Source organism: Dasypus novemcinctus, chromosome X (assembly GCF_030445035.2).
Source record: "Dasypus novemcinctus isolate mDasNov1 chromosome X, mDasNov1.1.hap2, whole genome shotgun sequence".
In the NCBI taxonomy this organism is placed as follows: Eukaryota; Metazoa; Chordata; class Mammalia; order Cingulata; family Dasypodidae; genus Dasypus; species Dasypus novemcinctus.
The window spans coordinates 147,327,463-147,341,761 of NC_080704.1; positions in this window are offsets into that span (position 1 = coordinate 147,327,463).

Here is a 14,299-nt window from a genome sequence, read left to right on the forward strand (position 1 = left end):
TCAGCTCATGTATTTTACCTATAAAATAAAGACTCCACAGTAGAGTGATGTATCCAGTGTTCTATATTAAATGAGTGACTGAGTGGAGGCTAGAATCCTAATCTTTGAAGCCAAAAGCTATACCACAAATGCTGTGAGTTTCCCAGTGGTAGTTGTGGGCCCTCCTGTTGCTCATCTTTTAAGAACTAACTGGGGCTGGGAAGGTTCAATATGTTGAGCGATGTCCTGAGCTCAAAGGGCATCTTTAAGTTATCCATTGGTTTGAGATCACCCACGATCCACTTGGTCGTTGACACTTCGGTCAGCAGTCAATGTTGGATAATGGGGGACCCCTAACCACTTATGCCTCTGTGTAAGGGACCACAATATTTTCTTTCACTCCTTCGAGCACAAAAGCTGCCACCTCCGTTCCACCCACCCCCCAAATTGAAGCGCCCAATCAAGTGCCCCCAGTGAGCGGCCAATCCCCGTCTACTTTCCCGGGACCCTCAGCTCTGGGCGCGCCGCACCGCCCAGGAGTGATGTAAGGGACTCCATCCTTCTGAAGGGAGGGCAGGCACCGGAACGTGCTGTAAACGACGCCCTCTCCCAGCCTTCCAAGCCCCCAAACGGATTCGATTGTTGTTTCGTGGGGCTTTTTTTTTTTCTCTTCTTTTCTTCCTCCGAACCTCCGAAGTGTTCTCCCTTCCCATTGGCCGAAGCTGCCCCTTGACGCCACCCTGGCCTTGCTCGCTGATTGGTCCATTCCGGATGTACCCAAGCCTTTTTCCCAGGGTGTGGCGCCCCCCCTCCCCCAACAGGGTTCTGACCCCTGGCTCCTCCCTTCCCCCCAAGCCCCCCTCTCTGTCCCGAATGGTACCGCCCTGGCTCGGCTCCCCCAAGGCCCAGGCCGCTGCCCTTAGGGCCCCCGGACGGGGCGGGGCACGCTGGGGACGGGCAGAGGGCGGTGGTGGCGCCTTCCTGCCGAGCCCGAGGCCGCCCCCGCCACCCTTCTCCGGCCCTCGTAGGTCCCACTTTCCCCTGGGCAGTCTTCGTCCTGCCTTGGTAGCCCCGTCCCGTCTGTGCGGGCCCCACAGAGCTCTTTTGGTCGGCCCGCTCAGCAGCGTTAAATCCCTACCCTCAGCGCTCCACACATGTCCTTTCCCCCGTGGGGGCTCACCCTTCCCTTCCCGAGTCCGCCGAAGCCCCGGCCCCCCTTCCTCGAGGACTGTCCATCCCCAGGATCCCCCTTCCTCCAAGTGGCCTCCCCTTCGCGGCCTCCCCTCCCCTCGCGGCCAGCGCGGTGAAGTACTCCCGGCTCACCCCACCCTCCCCTCCCCCTCTCCCCCCCTGTTCCCCCCGCTCCCGTACCCCCGCGCTCCCTTCTTATGTTGTCCCTTCACGTCCCTCGCTAAACCCCTCCCACACCAAGCCCCCCCACAGACACAGACCCCACCCTCCGAGGCGTCCCCCGGTGCCCCTCCCCTACCACCGGTCGCCTAGGCTCCTCCCACCCACCCCGTCCTTTTGTCTCCTCTTTGGTCTCTAAGTCCCCCGCCCCTCCCTCGCACCCGCCCTCGCTGCGAGCGAGCACGCTGTTATCTCCCCCGGAGCCCGGCGCCCCGCCCCCTGGCCGCGCCCCGCCGGCCCCCTCCCGCCAGCCCCCCCCCATCTCCGCCCTGGGCGCTCCGCCCTCCTCGCCCTCCCCCCCCCCCCCACCGCGCGGCTCCGGCCCGCCAGCCCGGCCCACCTCCCCCGTTCCGGCTCGCTCCTCCCGCCGCTGCCACCGCCGCTCCCCGACCCACCCTTCTTCCCGGGCCGGCGGCTCCCGTTCCCGCGTCCTCGTCCTAACCCACCCCCCTCCACCCCGAACACACACAGTCCCTCCGCCCCGCCTCGCTCACTCGCCCAGGCCCTGCAGCGGCCCGGCCCGGCCCCGCGCAGCGAACAGCAGCCAGCCCTCGGGGGAGCCTCGGCGCCCCGCGGCAGCGGGCACCTCGCGGCCCTGCGCGCGGCCCGGGGCGCGAACCCAGGCCAGACCCGGCAGTCCCCGCCAAGCCCGGCCCTCGGAGGCCACCCGGGGCGCCGGCGCCCGTCCGAAGTGTTTGAGGGACAGGCCGGTCGGCCCTGGGCGGGTGGGGTGGGGTGACTCCGCGACCGAACCTCAGCGGGTAACTTCACCCGGAGCCTTCTCCCGGCTCCCGCCCCCCCCCCCCAAACCTGTACCATCGACGGGCAGTGCGCAGCTGGGACTCGTGGCTAGCGGGGCCAGGGTGGGGGACCGTTCTGAAAGAGTTGGGGACCGACCGACCGTGAGGCCCAGGGAGGTGAGGGCCGGTGGCACGCCCGGCACGCTACCGAGGGAGAGGAGCCGAGTCCGCATCCAGCGCCTCGGCCCCCGTGCCTCCCTGCCGGGATCTCCCCACCATACCACGGGGAGCGGCATTGCCTCTGGTCCTTGGTATCAACCCCGCGAGTGGGAGGCTAGGATTAAACCCTCTCTCCCGGGTGGGGGACGCGACTCCAGTCAACAGAAGAGAACCCAGCCACATGCCAATAAGCACTTTAAAAAATAGTTTTTTTGGCGATGCCCAGGTGTTTCTTCCCCAGAATTTCTCCTCTCCAGCCCTCATGCCATCTCAACTATTAACCCATCAGACTGGAAGCTCTTTGAAGGGGGCCCTGTTGGTCCCTGTGGCTCATTCATTGGGTCCCTTGTGATTGACGGACAAGTGGACGTCAACTACCCTTCTTCGGGATCTATGTCATTGTTGTGTGATTTACGATTGTAAACTCGGGAGGGCCAGGACTGGGTTGGAATTACAAGCTCGTGCCAGGCACAGCTTGATGCCCAAAGGGATGGGCCATCAATGGCGTTCTAAGGCTGATGGAGCTAATTATGCAGGAGTTAGATGCCTGGTGCCCAGTACTCCCAGTCCCAGAGCTGGACGTCCTGAGCGAGGAAAAAACTAAGGAGCTGCCTTAGTTCATCCCCAAATCCAGGCAGTCTTGCTGGGGCTCTGCGATCACCATCAGAACACACACCTTCCAGTACTTAGAATGGGTTTGCAAAGAGCCATAGACGCTCGACTTCAACTCCCATCAGTTTGCAACTGGAGCTGGGAGGAAGGAAGTAGCCAGCTTTTTGTCAGCTTTTTGTCTAACTGTCCCATCTAAGGATCCAACCTGCAGCCCTTCATGCATTTCCCCCAAAGTCCCGCTGAACCCCAATCTGTCAGAGAAGGGCAGCTGCCAACAAACTAGACTCGATCAACAACAATTACCCCAGGGGAAGGGAGGCAGTGGAAGTGCTCCTTCCTCTCCTTAATGGATGAAAGATTTACCCTCTACTTTTGCAGCAGTTCATTTGTAACGTGGTCACTTTAGAGTTAGCCCAGCTCCCTGACCACTTCACAGCCCTGTCTCCAGCCGGACAGGTCCTCTCTGTTCTTCCTCAGCCCTACACTGTCTTCACTCAAGCCAGCCTGCTCTAAATGGACATGGTCAGTGATCCAAGCAGAAACTCAAACAGTAACAATCAGACAGTGTCAAGAGACTCAGGCAGAGATGCCTCGGAGCGCCCGGCCTCCTCCTCTGCCTTGGCACAGATATCCTTATTGTCCAGAAAGAAATACCAAATTCCCTCCCCAAGTGTGGAGGGGGGATGCTCCAAGGCTTAGCCCCCAAGGCAAGAGTCGCCTGCCCAGCACAGCACTTCTGCCCCCTTATTACCCAGACTGGGATTGTCACCATTCCTCTTCCCCATCCTAGCCAAGACTGGCCCCCTGGACCATGCCTCCCCCTCACCGAGGAGATGAAGGGGAACAGGGCTGGAGCTCCAGGAGAAGATTACTGAACAGTTCTGCATTTCTCTTTAGGGACTGTTAGCACATCAAAATACATATTTGGAAAATGCTCACAATTAACACTGGGAGAAAAACAGTAAACACAGTGTCACTTTGCCAGGCTCAACAGTTTTGTTTTGTTTTGTTTAAATGCTAATGGCCTCAAATGGGGAGCAGCATCCATCAGTTAAATAAACAAGCCATTAGACTGGGACTAGAAGTGTCAACACATGACTAATCTACTAATTGGAAGAAGGCAAAGTGTCGTGAGGAGCAAAGCAGCAGAGCGTGCTGGCGGCTGGGTAGTGGACTGCTCAAGCACACAGCATGTGGGCTTTGGAGACCAGAAGACCTGACTTTGAATCCTGCCTCTACTAATCTTGTTAGCTGTGTGGACTTCCGCGAGTTATTTCATTTCTCGGAGCCTCAGTTTCCCATTCTGTGAAATGGGGACAATAGTAGTACCTACATCACTGGGTTGTTGTGGAGATGAACTGAGATACAAGTCAAGATAATACAAGCCTGCCATGTTATAAGTGTCCAATGCCTGTTGGCTATTATTGATAATAAAGTACCTAACACATAGTAGACACTCAAGAAATGGCAGCAATGAAGATGAAAAAACAGTTGACTTATGGTTGGTAGGTATTAGCCATAAAAGGTGAATATGGACCCTAAGCATGGAACCCTGGTATCCCTAGGCTCCTAAATACAACTGGCAAAAGGATGTTTTGAGTTGATTAGTTCCCACTTCTTATGACCATCCCATTAACCTGGAATTAGCTCCACCCCTTAAGGCTCAATTGTCCAGTCCCAGAGTTGTCGGACTCTGGGGCCTTCTCCCCTGGCACTTGCTCAGAAAGCATGAATGAGGCTGGCCCTCTCGAGAGCAACCTTCCCCAGCCAGCCAGGCTCATCCTGTAAAAGGTACGGTAGGCTGTTGCCTTCCTCCTATGGTATGTGGAGTCAGGTGGTAACTGGTCATGGGAGGGGCCAGAGTCAGCGGGGTGGGGAGGAAAGGGGCGCACAGGACCCCAAACTGTGACTTAGACAAACTTATTTGTCTTTGCTTCCTTGCCTCTCCTCTTAAAGACCCCTGACCTCCCTGTCACCTGCCAAGAAGGCCTGCTCTCCGCCAGGTGGAGTCTCCCACTCAATTGCCTGTCCTGTTCTACTTTATGGACATTCCCCTTGCCCCCTCCCCTCCTAGCTTCCTGTTCCAGAAGGGTCTTGCTCTGGATCTGAAAGGTAGGTTGGTAGGTACTGATTTAAAGAATGCCTTCTGCACAGGAAAGGAGTTAAAGCTGATAGGGGTGTAATATGCCAGCCCCTCCCCAGGCCTTGTAGATGCAGAGGAGCCTCTTTGACTTGAAAAATATCCTCAAGGTGCCTAGAAAGGAATGAGAACAGATGGCAAGGGATTTCAGGGCCCTTGACACACTGGCATGACATGGGCAGGACACTTTTACCCTACCCTGCTCTGTTTTGCTATCTTGTACGTTCTGCCCTGAACCCAGGTCCCTGAGCAGAGCCACTCCGACCCCAACACTCACCCTCCTCTCCAGTTCTACACCTGGCGTGTCCAGATCCAAGCTCAAGGTCCAGACATTTCTCTTTCATCCACATCTTCCAGCAGAACCCAGAAATAGGCCCCATCTTGACTGTGCACTTAACTAGCAGACAGCAGGTTGCCCTGGCTAATTAAGCCCTCTCTACCATGGTTTATCGAAGGCTAACGGTTAATATATTCTCCCTCCTGCCACACCCAACTGAACTGCATTTCTCGAAGCACACCAGGCACGTTCTGTTCCAGAGTTTGTGATGCTGGCAGCTGTCCTCTGAGCCTGGACCACCACAACCAGGCCCCCCACGCTGCTCTCTGCAGATCAAATTCTCTTTCTCAAAGGGCCAGCTGAATTGCCCCTGCCTCCAGGAAGCTGCCATAGTCCCCTACGTGAAGCCATCTTCCCCTCCCCTAGGTACTTGCAGCATTCTGCCCCTCTTTGAGGGTCTCCTTGCACATTCTGCCTGGTGTAACAATTAGTTGCTGGTATGTTTTTCTGCTGCAATATAATGTGAAGTTCTTGTGGACAAGAAGTGCCTCTGCCTCCCTTTGTAGTTTCTTTGTTTCCATTTGGAAACTACACAAATAAGTGCATCCCACAAAGAATCCCTATCATCTGTATTCCACAGCTACCAAGATTTTGCCACATTTGTTTCTGCCTCATATTTGTATACCCCCTCCCACACAAATGGTGCCTAGTGCTGCCTTGAGCAGCACTTCCTTTCAAGGTAGGACTAACTTAATGGCAGGAATGCAGGCTTGCAGGGGAGGCTCCTGGGGGGTGTTGTGAGATGGGGGAGTGGAAACTATTCTAAAATGTTGTCCCTGCTTGAGAATCTATTATGAGCCAGGTGCTTTGCAATGTATCTCATTTCACCCCCACCCAAGTTTAGGAGGTAGATCCTGTTGTTATTCCCATTTTACAGATGAGATGAGGCTTAAAGAGGTGAAAGGACTTACCCTGGGCCCTTCAGATGGGCAGTGGGAGAGTTGGGATTTGAATCAAAGTCCTGTCTCTTCCCACTGTGCCTTGCAGCCTGCCTCAAAGGGGCCAAACAGGCTGCCACCTGCCCTGCTTCAGTTTGCCCCAGAGTACAAGACCCTGGCAGAGTAGTATGTGCGCATGCACACACACACGTGCACACACATACAGCGACCCACATGTGCACACTATGAATGTGAAATAATTACATTGATTTTGGTCTGCGGGATCAATCTCCTCATCTTAGGAGTTGCCCCTTATCCCTACAAGCTGGATGTGTGAGTGGGCAGAGGGCTTAGCCAGTGAGTTGAGGACAGAGGGAAATCCTCCCCATCACCTCCTAAGGCCATGTAGTTCTCAAAAGGGGAAAAAATACCATTCCTCTCTCCCACCAGGACAGCGCATTCTCACCATGACCTTGCATCTCCTCTTCAGCCATGCTGGCTGCCTCTGCCTCACTACACCCTGAACAAAGTATTGCTTTTTGCAGCCTTTGTTCTTTTGCACCCTTGACATGGGTTCATGATGTTCCTCTTGTCTGGGATGCCTTCTCCACCACTCCCCAGACCCAAATCTGCCAGGTCAAGTTTCAAGTCTCACCTCCTCCCAGAAGCCTTCCCTGATTCTGATCACCTCTCAACTTCTTCATCTGATCTGAATTTTTTAAAAAACCTGAGTTACTCTGTCTGTGCTCTGCCATCCCGCCTTATCATTGAGTTGTTGTGAGCTAGCTCTTTGACCACACCGAAAGACCCCTGAGAAGACATATCCCTGTTGTGCCAAACCCAGATACAGCTACAGGAAAGACTTTCAGGGAAGAGGTAGTCAACTTCCTTTTTCTTGCCATGGTCCTTTTGCTTCCTCCATGCCGTCCCTTGGGTTCTGTCTTGGCTACTAATGACATATTTTCAACAAAGTCCCTGAGGTTAAAAAAAGGAATCATATATTTATCTTGATTTTTGTATTCTTTTCATTCTTGTCTTTCATTTGCCCATGTGAGCAGAGGGTCTTAAACCACAGAAAGTTCACCCTGAAGCTACCTTGGGCTTTGTAGGTCTCTTTTTCTAAGCAATTGTGAGAGGGGAAAGAAAATCTGTTGGGTATGCTACACTACTTTCTACTTCCCTCCCTTTATCTGCTTCATCCCCTCCAACACACACACACAAACATACAAGAGACAAAATTACAGCTAGAAACAGCCCATTTTTCAAATTTCAGGAGCTCTGTGCAGAGAGGTATTGGATGCCAAGGATCCACACATTCACAGACAGGGCCACCTTGTACCACCAAGTAATTCATTCCATTTAGCAAAATGCTGGGTGTTGAGGAGTCACCTTAAGCTTTGCGTAGTGGCGGCAGGGAAAGGCCTCCCCTTCTGGGCTGAGAGGCCAAGGTTAAGCACCCCCACTGTGCAGGAGCAGGGCAGTGTCCTAGCCCTTAGAAAGGCCGAGGCCAAATGCCCAGTCTTCCAGTGTGTATCAGTAAAGACACCAAAATGGAATGGTAACTCTCAGTGTTACGCATACCTCCCCCTCACAACTGGGGCCGAAACTAGAGATTCTTCAAGATCTCTACCGGTGCTGTCTTGTACATTCTCACACATCCCTCCAAGGAGGCAGGACTGGAGAGGCTATCACTGCCTCATGGTACAGATGGGGGAACTGAGGCCCTGAAGGATGACATGACTGGTCCAACTTTCTCACAGGAAGGGAAATTCCTTTCCAGCTTTGGGGAGCTCATTGACCTGGGAGTGCGGGGGGGTTCCAATCACCTCTACTGGGGTTCCCAGCACTGAGGAGTTCCAACAGAGCTTCCAGAAATGGCGGTAAGGAGTGGATGGTCAATTCCTTCCTGTTGCTCCAACTCCTTCAACCAGGCGTCATGAGTTTTCTCTTCCCTCAATCTCCTCAGGCACGGTCCCAGCAGCTCGCTCAGCACTGCCCACCCTGCGCCCTGCCCCTACTTCCAAAGGCCTTATAAGAACCGCCCAATGCTGGGCTACCCTCTTCCTTCAGCTAACTCAGAAGACCCAAGGAAAATCCTCTGGGCCTGCTTCCTCTGACCCAGAAGAAGCTGGGGGCCCCGAATATCCACGTGGACTGGTAAGAGAGGTTTTCTCAAAGAAGCCAAACTGTCTCCTAAATTAGAATGCTGGCTCTGGACATCCTCTGTTGGAACCCTGGATTCACCCTTGCCTTTCTAGTTAAAATTTGCCTGCCAGCCTGTCTGCCTATAAGAGAGTACCACCCTTGACCCATCACCATGGGGAGGAGGCTGCATTGAGTCACCCACATTCTACTCCTGTACCCCTTTTCAGCCAAAGACACAGATTTGTATGATGGCGGGGGGGGGGGGGGGTTCCAGGAAGAAAGGGCTCATTGTACAACCCAGATCAGGATTCAGACTCTGGCCAGAGTTAGGGGGGATTGGCCTGTGCATGGAATTGAAGGCCCGGATTAGCCCCGTGAGGGTTCCATCTGTGGCCAGGGTTAAGGCCAAGATTAGAAGTCAGGGCAATTGTCCCGTCTGTGGGGCATCCAATTCAGGAATGTCTAGGCCTGGTCCTTCTCAGACACTTGTGCTAAGAGGCGGTGAAAGATCCCAGGAGTTGGTCTGAAGGGGATCTGACTTCTAGTCCTGATTTCTGACACTAATTTTCTGTGACCTTAAGCAACCATTTCCCCTCTCTGAGTCTCAGTTTCCTCATCTAAACAACAGAGGAATCCAGTTTGTTCTCTGTGGTTCCATCTAGTTTTGATAATATATGACTTTAGATCTGTGGAAATATAATAAAAAGTTGTTCCATTGAGCTCATAGGATTAAAAATAAGACAATGTAAGGGAAAATCATCTGGAAAAATGTAGAATAACAAAGAGACATGAAATATTATTTTTCCTCCATTAAAAATCCTATAAAAGTAACACAAGCTCATTGTAAAAATTTCAGGAAAAAATAGAGGAAATTATAAAAATCACTTGTAATCCTACCACATAGAGTTTGCCACTATTAACATGCCAGTCTTTTAAAAATATGTTTTAAAAATAAAAATGGAATCATGTAGTATATTACTATTTTGTAATCTGCTTTTTTTTGTATGAAATGTACTGTATTTTTCAATATCATTAAATAGTCTTTGAAAATATGATTAAAGACTCCCTTTAAATCAATGGATGTCCAAAATGCTTTCACCAAAAGCATTGATGATGAAAGAGGTTGTTGATGTGGGAAGAGGGGGGGGCCTGGGGGGTAAGGTATAAGGGAACCTCTTATATTTTTTAATGTAACATTTTTTGAGATCTATGTATCTTTTTAAAAAAAAGACAATTAAAAGATTAAAAAATTTAAAAAGTGGAAAAAATAAAAAAATAAATCAGTCCTTTACTATTTCTCAGTCCTTTACTATTTGGGTATGTAGGTTGTTTACCCGTTTTCTTTTATTATAAATATATTTTCTAATGACTATCCTTTGTGCATATTTTATTTTAGGAATGACTGGGTCAAGAGGTATGCATATTAAAAATTTATGATAAGGGGGAACAGATGTGGTTCAAGCAGCTGGGCTCCCACCTCCCACATGGGAGGTCCCAGGGTCGGTTCCTGGTGCCTTCTGAAGAAGACAGGTGGACACAATGAGCTGGCTCAATGAGTGATGAATGAGCAGACACAGTGAGCAGGGAGCAGATGTGGCTAAGGTGGTTGGGCACCTGCCTCCCACACAGGAGGTCCCAGGTTCAGTTTCTGGTGCCTCCTAAAGAAGACAAGCAGACACAATGAGCAGACACATCGAGAAGACACGACGAGCAGAGACAGCAAGCGGCCAACGAACAGACATAGTGAGCAGACAATGAGCAGACAGGTGAGGGAGTCATCTCAGGGAGGGAAAAAATTTATGATGAAATTTTCAAAAATGTAAAAGAGTATAACAAACCCCCATGTACCCATCTCCCAATTTCAACAATTATCATCTCATGGTCAATCTTGTTTTATCCACAACCTTACCCATTTTCCCCTGCCAAAGTATTATTGTGATGCAAAACCCAAACAGCATATAATTTTGGTAGGCATATTTTTAATATTTGACCCACAGTACCAAACTGACTTATTAAAGGGTTTTACTAGTTTACACTCCCGCCAAATTGTTCATAGCAGCTTTATTCACAAATTGGAAGCAACCAAATGACTATCACCAGATGAATGAATAAAAAAACATTTTGGTGTGTTTATTACAATGGACTACTACCCAGCAATTCAAAGGAATGAACGGCTAAGACATTCAACAACATGAATGAATCTCAAAAGCATTATGCTAGGTGAAAGAAGCCCGATGCAAAATGCTATATACAGTATAATCCCATTTATATAAAATTCTAGAAAATGCAAACCAAGCTCTAGTGACAGAAAGCAGATCAGTGGTTGCCTAGAGATGGAGGTGGAGGAAGGGATGGACTATAAAGGGCCATGAGGAAAGTTTTGGGAGGATGGATATGTTCTGTATTTTAACTGTGGCAATGGTTTCATGGGTGGATACATATGTCAAGACACACTGAACTGTACAATTTGAATGGATGCAGCTAACTGTATATAAATTATATCTTGATTAATTTGAGTTTTAAAATGTGTTTATGTGACTGCTTATTGACACTATATGCTACCATTAAATAAATAAATAATGTATTTATACACACATATCTACTTGCCAACTTGATGGGTAAAAATTATATGTCAGGAACGGATGCGGCTCAAGCAGTTAAGCACCCACCTCCCACACAGAGGACCCAGGTTCAGTTCCTAGTGCTTCCTAAGAAAACAAACAATGAGGAAAGCAACGAGCAAACAACAAACAAAACAATGATCAAAACAAGAAAACAGGGAAACAGACTTTGGCCCAGTGGTTAGGGCGTCCGTCTACCACATGGGAGGTCCGCGGTTCAAGCCCCGGGCCTCCTTGACCCGTGTGGAGCTGGCCCATGCGCAGTGCTGATGCGCGCAAGGAGTGCCGTGCCACACAGGGGTGTCCCCCGCGTAGGGGAGCCCCACGCGCAAGGAGTGCACCCATAAGGAGAGCCACCCAGCGCGAAGGAGGGAGCAGCCTGCCGAGGAATGGCGCTGCCCACACTTCCCGTGCCACTGACAACAGAAGCGGACAAAGAAACAAGACGTAGTAAAAAGACACAGAAAACAGACAACCGGGGGAGGGGAGGGGAATTAAATAAATAAAAATAAATCTTTAAAAAAAAAAAAGAAAACAAGCAAAACAACAAGCAAACAATGACCAAAAACAATGAGCAAACAGGCGATAGAGCCAATTCGGGGCGGGCGGCCAATGTGGCCCAGTGGTTGAGCACCAGCCTCCCACATATGAGGTCCCGGGTTCAATCCCTGGCTCCAGCACTTAAAAAAAAATTGTATGTCAATATTTTAATTTGTGCTTCTTTAGTAATACCAAATACTTGCCCTAGTTTATTGGCCATTAACTTGTTTTGTGACTTGCCAATTCATGTCCTTTGCCTAGTTTTCTAATGAGGTGTTTGTCTTCTTCTTATGGATTTGTAAGCCTTCTTTATCTACCAAGGATACTAAACCTTTGTCATATATCATAAATATTCCTGGATACTTAGTCTTCTAATTTTGCTTATAGTGGTGGTGGTTTTGTTTTTTTGTTTTTTTTTTTTAATACAGAAATTTTGTGGTTTTACATAGCCAAGTCTACTTATCATGTTCTTTATTGTTTCATCTTTTTACCTTTATGCCTAGAAAGACTTTCCCTACTCCCAGGATCAGAGACATATTCACCTATTTTCCTCTAGGTTGCTTATGGTTTTACTGCTTGCCGTTCTTGACCACTCTAGAGCATAATGAATAAGCTCCAGCATAGGCTCTGGAGTCAAACGGAACTGCGATCAAACCTCAGCTCCACCACTTACTAGCTCTGTCATCACAGGCATCATCAGCTTCCTCATCTGTAAAATGGGGTTTACAGTCCTTTCTAAGTCACAGGGTTGTTTGAAGGATTAAATGAAAAATATATATATAAAAAGTAGTTGGTCTGGCACCTTAAGAAACATTAGCTACTGTAATTGACATTTTTGGTTTTGGTTGCTCGGTATCCAAGCACCCTGAAGATATGAGGCAAATCCCAAGAAATGTGGGCAGACATTCCCTCTCCTTATCCACTGGCACTAGGAGTGGGGATGTGACCTGGGGTCTGCCAGTTCGATGCTCTCTCTCCCTCCCTCTGGGTTTTGTGACTTACAGTACTGCAGGAGAAAGCAGCAATTATTCTTGGAGGTCTCAGCAGCCAGGACTCCAGAAATGCAGGGGCAAGTCACTGGAGAAGACCATGCCATCTCGCCATCCCAAGCAAGCCAGTCCTGTGGAATGATCCTGACCGTGACTGCATCACTAGGGTCCTACCCTTTTCCTGAAGCGGATTTTTCAAGCTTTCCAGTCACAGTGAGATCCCCAACAGCCCTCCGACTCCTTTTCTGCTGAAGTTAGTTCAAATCCGATTCTGTGGTTTGCAGTCAAGAACCCAACGGATCAGGTTACCATGATTTAACACTGGAATTTACTTTGGTGAACGGCATGAGTCATGGTGCTACCTTTCCTCCCCTTAAATATTCAGATATCCCCAAACCATTCATTAAATAATACACTTTTTCCCCGACTGATCTGAAATGAGTGACATTTTCCATTGAAATGAGCTCTCCCCCTTGAGACTGCTGTCCCCTTAACTAGAATGCCATGTCTCCCTTAGAACCCCAATGGGTTTTTTTTCTTCTCTTCTCCCCAAGGAAAGTCTCCTGTTCTAGAACTCCAGACTGCCTGCCTTATATGGAACCCTCTAGATAGCTAAGGATTTCCCTGTCTTGAAGATGGAGGATCGCATCCGGGAGCATGTCTGCTGAGCTTTAGGTTTCCCCATTGCAATAATTGTCTATTTGACAATTCCAGTCCCAATTTGGAGAAACTCAAAGTGGTAAGAGGGGTTTTCTTAATGAAAAGAAAAAGAAAAAAGAAAAAAAGAAGCCACCTGAGAAAAGCACCCACCCATCTTCTAGCCCCTCCCTGGCTCCCTATTTTGTAATTCTCATTCTTACCATGTGGCAATCCTCAGAGAGAGGATCTATTAATGCCCCCACCTTTCTCCAGACACTGGAGCTTAAACTGGCTCTCCAGAGGCTTGGCAGTGGCCACAGTGCTCACCTCCTGGCCTACTTTCAGGGCGACACCAAAACTGAGTTTGCAGAACAGTGGAGGTGCCATCCCTGGCTGGAAGGGTGGGTGCAGAAATGGGACTGGCTTCCAGGGAGTCCCAGAGGAATCCCCACTCCTGCCCAGGCCCTCGGGTCAGGCTGAGTGGGGAGGGGTAAAGATGGTGAAGGGAAGCAAGAAAGGGTGCTCTGGGGTGAGGGCTGGGTTGTTGCAACATGGCACCACAAGGTCTAAGCATGTTTTGGCTACCAGTATGTGCATGTAAGAGTGGATACTTGTGGAAATGCCTAAGCAAAAATACAGATCCTGGTAAATATCTCAGCGAAGAAGTGGGTCTGAATGTGGGGGGTGGGGAAGAGGTAATGGTTGACTCCGTAATTGTCTTCAGCAGAGACCTCGTCCAGATTATCACTAGTGTGGTCGTGGGTAAAGGAAAAAGAAGAAAGTGGGCCTAGAAGCTCTAACAAAGTCAGGAAGTCATCAGAGGGGTCATGGTTACACATGTCTCAGGAGGATCTCAGAGACAGCCAAAGTAGATACAACCCCAGGTATAGGTTCTCCTGATGGCTATGGAGATACACAGGTTCTACGGTCATGGAAGATGGTTCTGGAGTTCAGTGTCTTGCCAGTGGGCCCTACTTTGGAATTTGTGCTCCTGAGTGTGATGGACTTGGACTCAGATGTGACTTTTCTACACATGCCTCTTCTTTCACT